The sequence below is a fragment of the Pteropus vampyrus genome, unplaced genomic scaffold (genome assembly GCF_000151845.1).
Source record: "Pteropus vampyrus isolate Shadow unplaced genomic scaffold, Pvam_2.0 Scaffold199, whole genome shotgun sequence".
NCBI classification, from domain to species: domain Eukaryota; kingdom Metazoa; phylum Chordata; class Mammalia; order Chiroptera; family Pteropodidae; genus Pteropus; species Pteropus vampyrus.
In genome coordinates, this window is record NW_011888980.1 from 2,962,550 (window position 1) to 2,981,227 (window position 18,678).

Below are 18,678 nucleotides of genomic sequence, written 5' to 3' on the forward strand. Positions count from 1 at the left end.
TGATACTCAGTGGAGACTGAGTGGAAGCCATGTTACTGTCACTCAGTATATACTACATTTAACTGTGTACTACAGCAATACTTTCATCTCTCTCTCTCTATATTGTGAATATATATAGATATATATATATAGATATATATTCTCAATTAGATTGCTATTTTTCTTGGAAATAGTACTTGTTTTTAACCCAGTCTCCTAAACATAACCAACAGACATTAATAATTTATTAGACTAATTTCCCATTATTTATTGAGTGTCTGTCACAGGCACGTGTTAAGTGATTTACATACTTTATTTTATTTAGTCCTCTTCAGGAGACTATCTCCATTTTACAGATGAGAAAAACTAGGCCTTATAGAGATTGAGAAATTTTACTAGCAGTGGGGAAGTACCCAACCAAGATCTGAACTCTGGCTGAAATGATTCAGAACCCTACATTATAAAAAGGAGAGATTCTTTACCTTCACCATGGGAGATAATGATGCACCTGATGAGAAAAGACACAGTTCGCATCCATAGAGCAGACGTCAACTGCCCTCTCTCGCTTGCTCACAGCCTTAGAACTGCTCCTCTGCCTTGGAATTCCCTCAACATTATGAGATAGCTTACCTTGCTTCCTTCCTGCTCCGGCTTTGTCCAGAGTAACACAGATTACCTCCGACTTCCAGTCCAGTTCTCTCACCAAACCCCTACAATTGACTCCACCCTTGTCCTCAGATGGGCACATTCATCCTAATTCTCAATAGCGTAAGAGGAAAAAGGTTGGTCCTTACAAGAGACCCAGAGGATGTCAATTTCTGCCTTCCAGGAGATGGATCCTGCTCTTAGGAACGGTGCTGTTCTCCACGTGTTACAGCATGTGAGATGAACAGTGGAATTCCTAGCTCAGCCTCCACATTGGATCTGGGCAGGCTAGGAGCTCTTGGCACTTCTTTCCTGGGTCTGTCTTTGCCTGCCAAGTTGACTGACCTTTGGGGCCTGGTGAAAGGTGTAGCTTTTTGGTTAGCTACTTTCCAGGGCTTTTGGATTCTCTTGCTTTCTTTCTCCTTTGGTTTTTCTTTTCAGAGAGACTCTTAGCTTCTTTATTCATTGCAAAAGCCCTAATGCATTGAGGCATGGGTGCCTAGGGGCACCAGGCTCATTAACAGGAATCCCGTGAGTATAAAAGTGTGAACACAGTATCAACAGTGAGGTGACTCTCCTTTTTTTCTTCATTTTAGATGGTCCTCATTGTCTTTTTTTCCTCTCTCAGATTTCTGTTGCCTTTTTCTCCTTCCACGCTGAGTTTCTGTCTTTTGCCCTCCCTTTACACCTCTCACCTTCTTTGTTGTCTTTTATCCTCTCTCTTTCAAGGCAAAAAGGACACAGCTTCTCAGTGTCTGCCTGTCAGACTACTTGGCCCTCAGGCTGGAAAAGTTCTGGAGTTCTCAGGAGTCCCTGCAAGGCCGGCTCCAAGGATCCCTTCACCTTACCAGCTCAGACACAGGGAGCAGCAAGCAAGCCTTCCAGGCGCAGACCAGGTTGGACTGGATTCAGGAGCCTAATTACCACAAGAAAATTAAAGAAAGGTAATAATTGCTTTTAAACACTTAACAAAAGCCAATCTCACCTCGCAGGTTTGTAAATTTGTAGTGAGAACTGATTACAAGGGAGCACTTGTGCTGCCCTCTTTGTGTTTGATTTGCAAACCAGAATGCACACGCCCCCATATGCATAATTGGACCCTCACGGTCTCTGCATCAATGTGGCGATGCAGTAGAAGTTTATTTATCCAGGGCTCATTCAAAGAAAAGCTGAATGGAACAAGAAAACTCCCACTTTGCAATGGGATTAGATACCATGGAGTATTCCTCCCCCGTACTCTTTCAAGGATTTTTTTTTTTTAAGTTTCTAAATCTGCTTGGGAAGAAAAAGTAAATTGCCAGAAGTGAGATTAGTGGAGAATATTGTTCTTAGGACAATAGTGTCTTTATGGCTTGACTGGTATGAGCTCCCTGCTTCAAAAAAATACAAGGGCTGGAGGTGTGGGGGTTCTTAATTGCCTACATCTGATCAACTGGCAGCAAAAAAAGAAGAAGAAAGAAAGAAATCTCATTCAGCTCTGATTTGGCCTGGATCAAGTCCACTTGCTAATCAGAGTTTAATGAGGATGCCACTGGCCCTGTTGTATTTGCCAACGCTCCCACTAAGGTCCTTGGCCTTCTGTTTGTGCAGGGAGCACTTTCGTCCTGCCGCCCCACGAAGCAGGATGCAGGCTGAGATGGAAGTGCCCAGGCCCCAGAGAAGTTAATTAAGTTTAGGCCCTTGGCATTCCAAGTCACTGGAACACATAGTGGGAAGCCTCACCCACCATACAAAAGAGACCCACATGGAGATCTGAATGACTGTCCCTCGTGGGGGTAGCTGGGCTTCTGTGTGCCCCACTGCCAGCTCTTAACCCCTGGAACTGTGTCCTCTCCACTGCACAAACTAAATAGGCCTGCAGGACTACAGGCCACCTCGGGTGCAGAAGGATTCAGGAAGCACATGGGCCATCATCCAATGTCACTAATAGACTTACACGCACCAGAGCCTGCAGGGAATCAATAGACCTGTGAAGGCTCAGATGTAGGACTGATTTGTTAAGTTGTATTCTCTTTGATTTTTAAAAAAATTTTATCATATGTAAATAGTTGACTGTCAGATGAGCAAACTACTGTCTTTTCTGTTTTTAATTGTGTATCCCATAACCTCCAAGGAGGGACCGAAGTGTCTGTGGTCTCCATGGGCATGCTGGAGTGTGCTGACACCTCGGAGACCTGAAACACAGTTCACAAGGTTCAGGGAGCCCCAGTTTAAATGGAACACCCCCTCTTTGCTGCATGTTTGCATTCATGGCAAGCAAAGGCATGAGGGCAGTAGAAAGAATGTGAAGTTCGGAGGCTATTGGACTTGGGTTTGAGTTCCAGGTCCACCTGAATATTTCCCATGGGGTGAGGATTGAGAGAATACGTGTGAGAGTCATTTTCAAGGTCACATGGTAAGTGTGTGTGTGTGTGTTCCCTCTAGACTTGGAGTGAGCAGGCATGCTTCTGGGCCCCACCTGAGATTCTGATGCAGCAGGACCAGGGTGGGGTCTGAGGACCTGCCTTCCTAACAAGCTCCTGGGTTATGCTGATTAAGGCTGCTAAATCGCAGGCCCGCTTTGAGACAAAGTCTCAATCACGGAGCAGTCGGGCAGTGTTCTGTAAGTTCTAGGTATTTTTATTACATCTGAAGCCACTTGCATTTTTAGTATCGTCAGTAGAATTTATTCTGCCAGCCCTGGTAAAGGCTTGCCGAGTGCTATTTCAGGTACTTACCAGCTTTATGGTGCTGGCAAAATTTTTTAATCTTTATGAGCCTTAGTTTTTCTCATCTGAATAATGAAGGGAATCCCTCCTGGAGAGGATTAAATAAAATCACTTAACAGGTGCCTGTGACAGACAGTAAATGATCATATGGGAAAATTAGTCTAATTAGTTATTAATGTCTGTTAGTTATGTTTAGGAGACTGGGATGAAAAGAGAAGCAAGTACTATTTCTAAGAAAAAAGCAATGTCATCAGGAAAATAGATTTAAATATATATATAGAGAGAGAGATGAAAGCATTGCTGTCATACAGTCGAATGTGGTATGTACTGAGTGACAGTGAAATGGCTTCTGCTTAGTCTCCACTGGGTATCAACGATTTGATAGAAGTTGTGAATAACAATAAACATCTTATCAAAAAAGTCTTACCACCTGGAGTGACTTAAGCAATGTAGAATTATGATATTGATCTAGCAATTCCACTTCTGGTATATACTCAAAAGAATTGAAAACAAGGTCTCAAAGAGATACTTGTAAACCCATGTTCACAGTAGCATTATTCACAATATCCAAGAGGTGGAAATAACCCAGATATCCCTCAGTCAATAAGTAGATAAACAAAATGTGGTCTATCCATACCAGGGACAGTTGTTCAGCTTTAAAAAGGAAGGAAATTCTGACACATGCTATCACATGGATGACCTTAAGGACATTATGCTAGGTGAAATCAGTCATAAAAAGACAAATACCGTAGGATTCTACTTATGTGAAGTACCCAGAGTTGTCGAATTCAGAGACAAAGTAGAGTGATGATTACCGGGCATTGGGGGGTGGGGGAGAATGGAGAGTTATTTTTTAATGGATATAGAGTTTTAGTTTTGTTACATGAAAAACTTCTAGATATTGGTTGCATGACAATGCACATAGACTTTACACTATTGAACTATACACTTAAAATAATAAGATGGTACATTTTGTTATATGTTTTATCACAATTAAAAATTTTTCAAAAATTTAAAAAATTAAAAAGCTCTCTGAATCAGAGGAAAGCTGACTATCTTTGAAAGTCTGGAAAACTACCATTAATTTAATCTGACCTCCATTTGAATATAGTCCTTAGCGTTTTAATTTCTAGTGGTTCCATAAAAGTTTTGGGTGGCAGGCATTCTAGCTCTTTCTATCTCTAGTTACATTAGATTTCTCTAGTCAACTTCTCCAATAATGTAAAAATATTTTCATATGTGAGGCACTGAGATCGTACACTGAAAAGACAGGCAAAGGCATATCGTGGCCTTGAGGGGATCATAAACTAATGCGGACAGATGCTTGCTTACAGACATGATCTTGTTCAGATAAAATAAGATGCAATTTGAAATGTAGCCTCTAATTCAAGTTAAAAAAAATGAAAAGACAATTGTCATGGTTTTATTTATAGCTTATTTCTTGGTTCCAGCACCTTTCCCATCCAAGTTAAAACTAGTCCTCCCTCACATCTAAAGCATATGGGAATAACAAATAACACTGACTCATCACCTAGTTTCAAATGAGATAAACACCATAAAAGTATGTTAAGCTAAATTCTGTTCAATAGTATCAGCAAATATCCAGTTTAATTTTTTATTGTGTTAAAATATACATAACATAAAATGTACCATTTTAACTTTTTTAAGTGTACAATTGAGTGACATTAAGCATATTCTCCTTGTTGTAGTACAACCATCACCACGATCCATTTCTAGAATTTTTTCATCATTCCAAACTGAAACTCTGTACCCATGAAATAATAACTCCCCATTTCTCTCTCCTACTAGCATCTGGCCTAGTTTAATTTTTAATTTTATGGCAAGGGTTAAGTGAACACATAGCACTGGAAGGCTTATAAGTACATGATCCTACTCTCTGTTTCTCTTTTTAAAAACAATCTTTTATAACAGACCTGAAACTGTGTGTATTAGATTTTTGTTCCTATTTTGCAGATCAGGAAACTAAGGCCCAGAAAGCAAATGCTACTCCCTTAAATGTGTACAGTTCTTGCCCGGCTTTTCCTTCTTGCCCAGGCAAATTATATGCCTACCAAGACTCAGAAAACTGGGGCATGTTTCATGGTCTCTGTTGCTGTCTCAAGCACTTGCCTAGAATTTCTGAGATTCCAGCTCTCTGCAGGCATCCTGTAGATGCTTATATTAATGATATTGCTGTAGTTGACTCTGTTATGCCACCAAGGAGCCTGACGCCCCTTCTAAGGATGTTTACTATGAGAGGATGAGATCTCTGGCTATGAAGGGGTCTTAGCTTGAGTTCCAGGCTCTACTCTCCCTCATAACAGCTGTTCAACTTGAAGCAGATGATTCAGTTCCTCTAAATCTCATCTTCTTCATTGTCAAACAGGATCAGTCTCCTCACCGAACAGCAATGATGATAACTTACATATTTGACACTTCCACTTAGACATCTGATAAGTGTCTCAAACTCAACAGAATGAAATGGAACTCTTGACTTTTCTTCCCAGATCGGTTTCTTTTGCAGTCCTCTTCCACCTGATTAATGTGTTATCTGTCTCTTTATGACAGAAACCTGGGAGTCCTTCATTCCTTTCTTTCTCTGTCATCAGAAAGTCCTATTGATTGTACCTCTGAGGTACATTTTATTATACACATCCCACTTCTCTCCAATTTCACAGCCACCACCCTGATTCAGGCCCCAATAAGGACAACAGAAATTGTCACCCAACTAGTCTATTCCTGATCCTTCTCCAACCCAACATTAATAATAAGAATAAATGTACTTTTATAGTGCTGTGTATGCCAGCCACTGTTCTAAGTGCATTACATATATTAATTCATTTAATCCATACACTAGTTGTACCAGACCCCCTACTTACACTTAATCCATGGCTTCCCATTGTTTTAAGAATAAAATTCAGACTCCGTATCTTACTCTGCAGGATTCTGAATCATCTGACTTCTCCTACCAGCCTCCCTTCCTCACTCTTTTCGGGCCAGCCACACTGCCTTCTTTTTCTTCCTCAAACATGTTCTCAAGTCTTTGCAGTTCCTCTCCCTTCTATTTTATCTCCTAAATCTTTGCATGGCTAAATTATTCCCCTGATTCACGTCTGAGCTCACAAAATATCTCCTTGGAGCCGCCTTCCCTGTCCACTTTACTCTCTTCATAGGACAGGAACTCTTTATCCCATCATCCAGTTTGTTATCTGAGCAATGCTTTATCACAGTTTGTGCTGATCTTTTTTTCTTTATTTGTTTGCCTGTTTATGTTTTGTCATCTCCACTGGGCTATAAGCTGTATGAGGGCAGATACTTTCATCAGTTTTGTTTCCTACTTTTACCACCACCCAGCAGAATGCCTGGAACCCTGAGGGGATGAGCACTTGTGGGTAGAAAGAATGAATGAAAGGATAAATAACATGTAACAGAGAGACTTTGACTTCACAAGGTTTTTGGAGGATTAAAGTGCACGAGATAACATATCTGTCTTACATTATGAATCAGTCTCCAACTCAGGTATCTGAGAACAATGACTCTTCTGTTCTATAATTTATCATTTCCTATAGTTTTTAAGTCTGAGATTCCCTTCACCTGGATGAATAGATATACTAACCTTTGTCTTCCTCTTTCAGAGCCCTCCCAGGGGATCCCTGTAGTATCAAAGTTAGGTGGGGTGGGGGCATTCAGGTTACACCTAGATTGAGCAGAGAGCCATGTCTAAATAGCCCCACTGGGTGTTTTTGATGCTTCCAGGTCACATTCAAATAATGGACCCTCAGGAGGCTCATGAGGTCTGTTTTGCCTGATGGATATGTAGCCGTTTCCCTCTGGGTCCTGCCATCTTCCTCGTGGCATTGCCAGGAAAGGCCCAGAGATTTTTCTCTCTCCTCTCCCCTCTCCATTGGGCACCTGGAGGAGGAGCCCGGCTGCAGCCCCTGCTTCTGGCCAAGATCCTGTCTGTGCTCTTGACTCTCCTAAGGTCTTCTTGCAGCTTCATTCCTGGAAGACGAGGGTCGGAAAGATTTTTAGATCACCTCTATTTCCTCTCTCCTGAGGCAACAAGCACAGAAAGGAAAGGAAAAGTATAAGTAGAGGAGAAACGTATTGTTACAGCTTATAAAATACCTAGCTATATTCATAAAGCAGCAATCCCAGTAAGCAGTTAACAAATATTAGTTCCCACTTTTATCACATTCTTTTTTCTCTCAGAGGCCTTCCAGATTATCCGTGGAGTTAAAGCCCATTGGGACATTAAGACTGATGGTGGTGAAATAACCTCTTCCGTGACCAACTGTCTTAGCCAGCTCAGGCTGCCATAACAGAAGTCCATAGGCTGTGTGACTTAAATAACCCTAATCCCCGCTCCAAGTCCCCATCTCTAAACACCATCACATTGGGGGGTAGAACTTCAACATATAAATTTTGTGAGGACGCAGGACATAAATATTTAGTCTATATGACCAACTTACCTGTTCTCTCGAGGCCCATCCCCTGGTGTGGCACGCAGAGTTCCTTCTCCCTTTACTAAGTATCCATACACAGGCATCCAGGTGAATTTTCCGAACTCCACTTTTTAAGTGTACCTCACCTCTTTTTTTTCTACTTCCCATAGCTACTGTATTTGAGACATTCATATCCCTGAGTTGCGAGGGGTCTGGGTTTATCCATACTACCAGGCTTCATTTCCCATCCCTCGCTTTACTCTGGCTTCCAGATGCCTTCATTCAGGGCTGTGTGTGAAGCAGATCCTCTCCAATAATTGACTAGAAAGTCCAAGGCCAAGTGCAATATCTGCATTAAGTGCCTAGAGAGAGAATTCAGAGGCTGTTCTTATTTTCTGTAGCTTACTTCACTATGTATCTGCCTTACCTTCTCTCTCTCTCTTTTTTTAAATTTTACATTGTGGACAATTTGTAACAAAAGCAAAGGTAGCCAGTTTTATTAATAATAAAGTTAATACCTGTGTCACCCAGAGCCAATAATCATCAACCATCAATGGTCAATTCCATTTATCTACGGGCCCGTCTATTCTCCCTCCTGATTTATTTTCAGGCAAAGCTCAAACATTATTTCTTCTGTAAGTATATCACCATGCATTCCTAAAAGACAAGAACTTTCTACTGGGCCATAACAACAATACCATTATCATACTGAAGTAAATCTATAAAAAAAGATAAGTCTGTCATTAATATCAATTCTGAAGTGCTGAAATTCCAATTCTTTCATACTTACTATACATACTTTTATAGTTTTGTATTAGAATTGATCCTAATAAGGTCCACACATTGTCATTGTTTGACATATCTGACAAGTATTTATAAATTTCCCCCTCTGTCTTTTGAAATCTTTTTAAGAAACTGTATCATTTGTCAAGACTACATCCCGGATGGTGTCCTGCTTTCAAATCTCGGCATTCTAAAATATAGCTGTCTAGTATAACTTTGTGCAATTATGAGAATATTCTGTATTTGTGTTAAAGAATTATGGTAGCCACTAGCCATGTGTGGTTACTGAGCCCTTGAAATGTTGCTAGTGCAACCAAGGAACTATTTTTTAAATTGTATTTAATTATAATTAAATAAAATTTAAGGGGCTACATATAGTTAGTGGCTGCCATATCGGACAGCACAGCTCTCGAGTTTCCAAAGACATCATTGGTTTGGTGGGCAAAGCATGGTCAGTGACATTGGAGTTAGGCTTGTGATAGACTATCTATATAAAATAAATAAGCCAGCTACTGCCCCCTCTGTATATAGTCAGTATGGTTGCATCCTTCAGAGCCTGGAAGGACCAGAGTTGGGATCCAGCACCCATCATTTCTTTTTGTACAGATGAGAACTCAGTCCCGTGTGCATCTCTTCGGGCTGGGAGGTGGGTACTGGCTTCCCCGACCACTTTATCTATGGGTGGTCTCAATGGCTGTAGCCCCCAAGGATCCTCAAGAAACTATACACAGATTACACATAATGTTCAAGGATGTCTTCTGTTTAGAAGAACCTTTCGAATATTTTGGTTTTATTTTTTCAAGTGAGTATCAACTTCCTGGAGAAGGATCTTACCATAGAGTGAAGTAAAGAAAGGTAGGATGTTATCTGACTGAAGACACCATCACTGGAAAACTAGTGATACCAGGGGAAATGGCTGTTCCTGAGCTGACGTGAGCCCCCCCCCCTTTTTAGGTAATTTCAGTCCTATGAAGCATGTAATATAATAATATATGCTATATTATATGATAGAGAGCTAAAGACATTATAGAAATATATCTAAGAGAGAGATAAGTAAGCTGAATGAATCAGAAAAGGCTTCATGTGGATCTTACAGCTTGGGATGGATATGGTACTCTGAGGGTAAAGGGGCCAGCAAACTAGAGAGGAGAGTATGAGCATTAAGATTGGAGGGTATGTGGTTGGGGAAACTTGGAAATACGGTATGATAGATAGGGTAGGGCAAGACTACAGAGAATCTAGAAAATCATCCATAAGAAACTTGTTGGAGGCCACGAAAAGCTATGCGAGTAAGTGTATCAGCTGAGACAGTTTGAGCTGCAAGTAATAGAAAACTTGATTCCACTGGCTTTAACAAAAAGAAAATATATTATTATTTCATGTAGAAATCTAAATGCAGGACCTAGGTTGGCTTTTTTTCTTCTGCCATTCTCTGATGGTTTGTTCTGAGACTGGCTCTCTTCATGGTCACAAGATGGCTGCTACAGTTCCAGACATCATATCCAAACATAAAAATGGCCAGATGATAAAGATAGGGCATCCTACCCTGCATGGCTTTAAAAAAAAAAGAAAATCAGAGAAGTAAACCTTTCTCCATATCCCCCTTAGATCTTTCTTCTTATCCACTGGCTGGAATTACATCACATGTGTATGCCTAAGCAGTTGCTGGCGGAAGGAATGCCATTTCATGAAACTGAGGCTGGAGCCATCTCCCTTGAGACTCAGGGTCACACAGAAGAAAGCAGGTCCCTGAAAATTTATATTCTTCTAGGAGAGAGAAAGGTGTATTTGCTACTGGCAAGGTAGATCAAACTTTATGTGGCTCAGTGCTTATACATTTTGGGATCCCTCTTTAAAAAAGGCATACAAAGGCGATAATACAAAAGATAATACAAAATTAAGAATAAAATAAATAAAAATAGTAACATTTTAAGTAACTGCCTGTCACATCCCTATGAAACTCTTTCAAAAGCCTTTTTACCTGACAATGGTTTTGTATATCATTTTCTGTAGCAATGATAGAAACATTATAAAAGTCTTTCCTCAGCATGACAGATTAAAATTTTTTATTAAATTGGTAGTTTGAAAAAGTTTCTTTTTAACTTTTGCTGATAACTTGCTATTGGTAATGCCATGTAAAGATTTAAAGTTGTTGCTAAAATTGAAGAAACCACCATTCAGTTTCTTTCATAAATGAGCTGTAAGATCTCAGAGTTTTTCAAGTTGTCTTGTGTGTTGGCTAATCTCAAATACGCTTTTCATTTTTGACACTCCTAAAATAGTTGTCGATGTCCTCTTTACAATGTATATCGTGAGTTTTGTGCTAAATTTGTTGATGTCAGCATTTTGTGTCGAATCATTAAGAAATTAAAATTGTTTCCAGTGTGTCCACATGATTTGAATTATTAATTAAATTATCAAATAATTCAAGAGTCTATTCATTACTTTTATTTACAATTTATCTTTTCTTCTTAATATATTACTGCTTAAAAAAATATTCTGAATAGTTGGGCACAGGGAGCGTGGAAGAGGGAATGCAGTTAGCATTAATATGATGGCTAAACGGAGGGCCAGGGAGCAATTGGGGGGATCGTTTTATGAACATTATAGATGTCTAACCAATGTACTGTCTACTTGAAACTAATTTAAATAAATAAATTTATTTATAAAAAAAATATTCTGAGTGTAATCGAAATGATTCCTAAACCTCCCTATTTGCTTTTAACCAGTGCAGATTTACCTTGAAGTGAAACACAGAAACTTATTCTAATAAACCTGAGCTAAGTGTACCCCCAACTTAACTTCCCCTTATCAGTGAACTGTAAACTACCCACCCACACCCTGCTACTCTTCAATATGAGGGGATATGTGGGGGAAGGAAACAATAGTAGTCAAAACCAATTGTGTTGAAAATATCTTACTCACATTTAACCTTGAAAGTGAGATGCTCTTCTCTTCTGGACTTTGGAAAGGAGCCCAGAAGAGTGAGTGACCTGGGGGAGATTAAGCTTCACCGGCTTCATGGTAAGTGGTAACTCTACTTCTGGCTCCTGGGTGGACAGCCACCAGGTCTGTTCTCATGATGTAAGATGAGCTGGAAATGTTTGGGAGCAGTGAAGTGAGGAAGCCTGGAATTAGGGATCATGGGAACCAAGACAGAGCAGGGTTCCCAGAGGACCTAGACCGGGGAGTTGCAGGGGGCCTGGAATGGAAACAGGAGACTGGGGCCCTGGATGCAAACACTGCAATGCCTGGTGAGCGAACGGATGCAGCAGATGAGCATGGGCCGAATTAGTGATGCTCTCAGATAATCAAGGCTGGATTAGCAGGAGATGGGCATGGCTAGTGGGGACAAAGGTGAGAAGGGTGGGATTGTCACGCCCTGCAAAAAACACAGTGTGACTTAGTTAAGATGGTCAGGAGGAGTTGATATCTGAAGCTAGCTGAGCCCCCAGCAGATTTTGGAGGGCAGCTGAGTGCAAGAAGTGATTTACTGGGGGCTATTCCTTAGAGTGCAGCAAAGCTGGAAAAGAATCCATTTTTTTTTTTTTTTCTGACTCCTGTTCTTTTCTTTACCGCAGGGCTGCCTCCCAAGTAAAACCTTTACCTCACGCTAAGAATTCCAAGCTGGAAGAAGGCATTCTTTCTTGCCTAAGGAGAGACTTCCTGGGAGGTCAAGTCTTCATGGTGGGTGGCTCCTCTTATTGATGATTTTATCAGTTGTAGGGAACCTGTGCTGGGTGTTACGAATATCCATAAAACAGGAGAGGCAAGGAGAAACCTATTGTATTAAATCTTTCTTTATCCATTCAGTTTTCTTCCCTTTGCCTCCCATGCCACATGGTATTGGTGCCAAAATATACATTCTGGTGCCTTTAAGCAAAACTAGTTCTTCTGCCAAGGAGAACTCTGACACTAAACATTCCGTTTTTCCCCCTTTAAAAAACCCTTTATCAAGTTTTCGCCACACAAAAGCTGAAGCTTATCAGTCACTAAAGCAGTTCAGTGATGATTTTGGCTGCTGTTTTTCAAAGGGGACATTCATTCATTCATTCATTCATTCATTCAATAAATACTAATCAAATGCTGCAGTATGTCAGCCACTAGGCCTGACAATAGAGCAAACACAGTCACAGTTTCTGCCATCTTGGAGACACTAATCAAATATATCACAAACAAATGTAAAATTGCAAGTCACCTAAAGAAGAGGCACATACTTGGCTGATGTTAAGCCACTATTTAAATGCATACATACTGATCATAGTGGATATTTTCTTCAAATGGCCTACTCTCTGTGTGCCAAATGCTGTTCCACTCATTAAGAGGTGAAGTCTTTCCCTATCCTTGGATCGGGCAGGCCTTGGGACTTGCTTTGACCAGAAGAATGCTCTGAAGGGATGCTATGAAACTTCTGAGCCAAGGCCTTAAGAGAACTAATGGCGTCTGCTTCTACCCTTTTAGAAGCCATTCGTCATAGAAAAAGCCCAATATCCTGAGACCACAGCACTGAGGAAACCAAGCTAGCCATAGGGAGAGGTCACATGGAGAGCATGATGTTCAGCCAGGTCTCATCTCTTCAACCATCACAGGTAAGACAGCAGACATGTTATTGAAGAAGTCATCTCTGACATTCCTACTCCAGTAGACAACACATGAAGCAGAAAAACCATTCAGATGAAACCAGCCAACACTGCAAAAATTAGAAAGAATAAATTGTTATTTTAAGTTATTAAGTTTTGGGGAGGTTTCTTACACAACAGTACATAATTAAAAGGCCAGTATAGCTGCTGCCTTGAGCCCCTGAATGCTCACCCTGTGGCCCAGGCCCCTCAAGTCCTATCTCCAGCACCCCAGCACTGCTCCTCTCCATGAGTTAGCACTAAATGGTCAATTCTTGGCTCAGCAGGAAGCCTCCAGGATCTTGTCTCAGTGTACATTCTGACTGGACCTACGTTCTCTTGGTCAATATCTGCACAGTACCAGTAAATGTCTTGAATACCATCGCTGGGCACAGGGTAACGTAAGAGTGTATAGTGGTGGTCTTTGTCTTATTCAGAGAGGCCAAGGAAGAATTCCCTGAGAAAGTGACACTTGAGCTGAGATCTGAAGTACTTGAAAGTGTTAATTTGGTGATGAGAGAACAGATAAGCAATATAAGATACTCTGTGGTGGGAAAGAAGATGGCAGAAAGAGGGACTGAAAGAAGGCCAGTATGACTTGCGTTCAGAGAGCTGGAGCGAGAGAGAGGTGAGGTGTCTGGACTTTGTAATGCTCCTCCCAGAGTACAGCTGATTGGACTACAGAGGATACTTCTCTAAGTTGGCCAATGGCCAAGAAGAGTGCTATATGCTACAAAGTAATTGTCCAACCCAATCAGATCCTCTCTTTCATAGAATTCAGATCAAGATGTACCAAGAGAGTCCATTGGTCGAGAGCAGAATTGCAGCGAAGCCACTGTAATGGCAGATCACAGTTGGGGCAGAGGATACCTCTTCCCATTTGGAGACTGACCTCCAGAGGTCCTACAGAGCCGAGGCAACAGATGGTAGCCTGCAGGTCAGTTAGTGCAGTCAGCACACTTTTTTTTCTGTCTGTCCACACAGGGTTGCCAGAACATTGTTTTGTTATTAAATTAGTTGTGAATATTAAAACATCAAAAGTTTTCAGATAGAGAGCTCTCAAACATTGAAGAATTTTTTGAATATTACTACCACATCCCTGATGGTAACAATGGCTGGGGATGAGTAGCATTTACTTGCTTTAGATAGAGTATGAGTAGTGCACACCAGTTTATAAGTTTCTACTGCTTCTTGGGGTGTTCCTCCAACACTTGAGACCAGTGTCAGTTGCCATATATCGTCTTGCACAGGCCCTGCTGCATTCACATTACTCTCCTTGCCCCTAGCGGATTTGGACCCTGAGACTTCTTTCGTTGGGACACTGCAGCTGCCATTGTAAACTAAAGTCCCTGATTTCCTCCTGGTTGTATGTGAGATAAGGTTGCCAGCTTCAGTAAACACACACAAAAAAACAAAACAATAACAACAACACAACACAAAATAAAACAGGATACCTGGTTAAATTTGAGTTTCAGATAAGCAACAAATGATTTTTAGAATAAGTATGTCGCCAGTGTTGTATTTTTTCTGGCAACCCAATGTTTGAAACAAAGCACATGACTGCTGAGACAAGTCCTGGCCTCTGTATTCCCCATATACGTTTCCCCATCAACTGAAGGTGACAGTGGGTGAGGCTCTGCTTCTTGCTACTGAAGCACCGTACAACGTAGGTGTCAACGAGCAGCCCATTCAGAGCAAATTGACTCTGAATAGTGACAGCCCAGGTTGGAAGGTAGTTTGGAGACAGAATGTTGAGGGTCCTGAGTGCCAGGCAAAGAGCTCGAGATGGAAGGTGACACAATGGCAGCAGCACTTTAAGAAGATACAGCTGACAGTGTCTTTTTGACAAACTGGAAGGCTGCATTCCTGAGCAAGGGGTGCTAACCAGAAGAGACTGAGCTTTGAAGTAACGAGTCTCCATTGGCATGTGGAGCCTGTGAAGGAAAACTGTTTCTCTGCTCAAAACACTTTGACACCAAATGTATGGCTTTTCCACATGGAGCAATTCTCCAATTCTCTGTGGATACCAACTGGGTGTCCTACAAGTTAATTTGGTTCTGATACTAAGTACCCGGAGTTAGTGCAGACCTTACAGGTTAAGGGCTCAGTCCCACAAAACTGTTCCTACTTCAGATGCCAATCACACGTAGTGGGTCCCCAGGTTGCCCACACTAATCTCTGACTTGCTACAAGCAGAGGTTCCTATGACTCTCTCCTTATGTTTGATACTTTGCATAACAGCTCACAGAACTGAGGGAAACACTTTACTTAGTATTACCTGTTCATTATAAAGGATGTTACAAGGATACAAAGGAATAGCCAGATGAAGAGGTATGTAGGGGAAAGTCTGGAAGCATTGTGAGCACAGGAACTTCTGTCCCCAGGATGCACTACCTTCCCAGCATGTGGATATGTTTGCCAACCTGGAAGCTCTCCAAATCCTTTTGTTTAGGATCTTTATGGAAGTCCCATTACTTAGGCATGACTGATTAAATCATTGGCTATAGGTGATTAACTCAATCCCCAGCCCTTTTTCCCTCCCCAGAGGTTGGGGGTTGGTGGGGCTAAAGTTCCAAACCTCTAATCATTTAGTTGGTTGCTCTGGCAACCAGTCCCCATTTTCTGAGAGTAAAGTCATTAGCATAAACTCAGGTATATGAAAGGACTAATTATGAATAACAAAAGACACTCCTATCATCCTATCACTTAGAGGATTCCAAGGGTTTTAAGAGCAGCAGTATTTATTATTTAGTAAGGCCATAGGTGGAGACCAGCAGTGAGATAAATTATGAATAATAATACCTAATAATGCCATGCTTTTGAAGAGTCTCTTCAAAGTGCCAGGAACCAGGGACAAAGACCAAATATATATTTCTTATTATAACACAATATAGTAGCTGGAATGGAGAGGAAGTGACAAGGTGACTGGTTTTGAGGGAAGAATCAAGAGGCTTTGGTGACAATTTGGATAGCAGGACAGAGTCGGTTGCAGGAGGAATCAACTATGTTGGTGGCACTTTTATGGCTATCAGATAGTGGCACTGCTGCCCTGGAGTTTTATTACTAAGGAAGGTGGAAGGGGGAGCTGCTCTGAAGAGAAGAACGGTGACACCTTTTTAGCTGTGTTGATTTTGAGGTGCAATCAAATCCAAAAGTCAAGTAAGTGGTTGAAAATGCCGTTAAATTACAAAAGCAATTAATATTTACTCTGTTCTTACTACGTGCTTCCTGTTCTAAGATCTTTACATGTATTAATTTGTTAAATCCTCACAAAAATTCTGTGAGAGAGACACTGTTATTACTCCCACTTTGTAGATTAGGAAGCTGAGTAACAGAGAAGTTTGGTGACTGGTCTAACATCACAGAGCCATTGACGTTCCATCCCAGCTGTCCCTCACTGCCTTTGTCACACGTCCTTCCAACTTACACGCAGGGTTTTGCTTCCCTCTTAGCTTATTAAATCAATCTAGAGCTGAGAAGAAAAAGGTTTATTCATCAGTATCATATTAATTAAACTTTTGTAAGAGGAAATGCACAATTAAAACCAGACACCCAAACTTCAATTATATTTACATATAAAATGAATCAAAATAGATACATGGCCACATAGCATATTTATTTTGTGGCTTCTAATTAAGATGCTTTAATTTTACCATTGCCATCTCAGTATTTAGTATTTAGTAAGGCCATAGGTGGAAACCACTAGTGAGATGAATCATGGATAATTATATTGTGCCTTTGAAGAGTCTCTTAAACATGATTAAAATTATTAGCAATAATACATTAATTAGCTAATTAATACTAGTTTCATTATGTGAATCCGTAGTAATCTTTTTATATGGGTGGCTGAAACTAAGCTGCTAGCAGGTAGCTCAGTTTACTTCTTCAAAAATATTTCTTTTATTCTGGGTATAATGGTAATACATTTTCATTAGCTACTTTCACTTAAGTCGTACATTCTTGCTGTACTGGACATTGTTATTTTGTCTTTTTGAAAAGAATTGTTGGATCCATGTCCTAAGATTCATAGCTGGCATTGCTCTCTTGTTGTGGAAACAGTTTGTAGGAGAATATTGCATTCCTGAAGTCAGAGGCTAGTTCATCTTCACAAGATCTACTGATAGAGAGAAATTTGAGGGATGGGAATTGAGTCCATGGAGATGTAAGGGGGTCATCAGCAGGGCAGCAGATTTAGGACACATGTGGATAGGACAACTACTGCCTTTTCCCACTTCGCCAGCAACTGTATCTCCAACTCCACGAACAGAAGGTGAGAATGAGAAGAAAAACATCTGTATCCTTGTGCATGTTTTGACCTGTTGCTGATTCAGCCACAGGCGGTTTGGGATGTGTGAGTGACCTCAGTGTGTGTGTAGCCTGCTTCCTCTCAACACTGTGTACTTCCCTGGTCATAGAGCCATAAGTAAAGTTGGAAAAAGTGACAGCCTGGAGAAATAAATTTAGAACCACTATATAGTGACACTGAGCAGTGGGGTGTCCCCAGCTCTCCCCAGTAATTCACTGCTGACACGGAGGGAATACATGTTTACTGATGTCAGGACTGGGGTGTTTTGGGGTGGACTGAAAGCAGAGACTCTCAGTGCCCTCCAAGGTGTCAGTGGGCCCAAGGCATTGGGCCATCGAGCCATTATAGAGTAACTGACTTATGAATTTCATGGGAAAATAGACAAAATCTTTGTGAACTTGTGCAAATCAGATACATAGGCTTGTAATAGATGAAATCAAGCAATTCATATAATTTGGCTCAACCTGAGAGCTATGGGAATGAGAATGCCAGGGAGAAATCCTGTGACAGTTTTGCTGAAGCAAGGGTATGTGTATATGTGTTTATGAACCCTTATTCCCACCTTCCATCCCAATTTCCTCTTATTCCTGAATGTCAATAGTGATTCAGCTTCCGGTTCAAGCTGCTATGGCAAGAGGCTCCTGAACTCACCTCTCATGGACACACCAAATCTACAGCTACAAAAGAACGATTCTCTGTGAAAGAAGTCCAGAAGGTGAGTGCTACACATGGGGCAAACGAGACAAAAACCCATACTGAAGTGATAAAATAGGCAGAGACACAGCCTCGCCATAAACCCCGCTTGGTGTTATGCCACACAGCTGGAGGACTCCCACCTCCCAGCTTCTCCCTGAGGTGCCAAGGGTTTGAACCCCACATGTTACTTCCACTTTTAAGACTTCCACCTGAGAGGCCCCCAAAATATCTAGCTTCAAAAGTCAGGAAGGCTTGTGTCCACAAGACACACCCCTCTCTCCAAATATAGTGATTTCAACTTGATTATTTTACCTTTCTGGGACCCGTGATTTTTTTTTTTTTTCTTTTAATCTAGGAAAAAAAGGAGGAAACTCCTCGGAGATTGACGTAGACACTTGATCAAAATGAATTCTATAATTAAAAACATCAATAATTCACATCGTTTAGAAAGGTACAAAATTGGCCCATTTCATGCAAATTCTCCCGCTGGCCACTTG

The 18,678-nt window shown here is 41.0% G+C and overlaps 2 long non-coding RNA genes across 2 annotated transcripts in view; both read left to right on the top strand.

Annotated features, from left to right (window-relative positions):
* Positions 1–3,225, top strand: part of LOC111746717 — a 21,512-nt gene extending 18,287 nt beyond the window's left edge. The window contains exons 2-3 of the long non-coding RNA XR_002783244.1: positions 1,354–1,568; positions 3,049–3,225. This is a non-coding gene — a long non-coding RNA (uncharacterized LOC111746717). The remainder of the gene's footprint in view (positions 1–1,353; positions 1,569–3,048) is intronic.
* An 8,931-nt stretch (positions 3,226–12,156) lies between these two features.
* On the top strand, positions 12,157–18,201 carry LOC111746715. The gene is made up of 3 exons (XR_002783242.1): positions 12,157–12,247; positions 13,022–13,149; positions 18,087–18,201. It is a non-coding gene; the product is annotated as an uncharacterized LOC111746715 (long non-coding RNA).
* Positions 18,202–18,678: the final 477 nt, after the last annotated feature.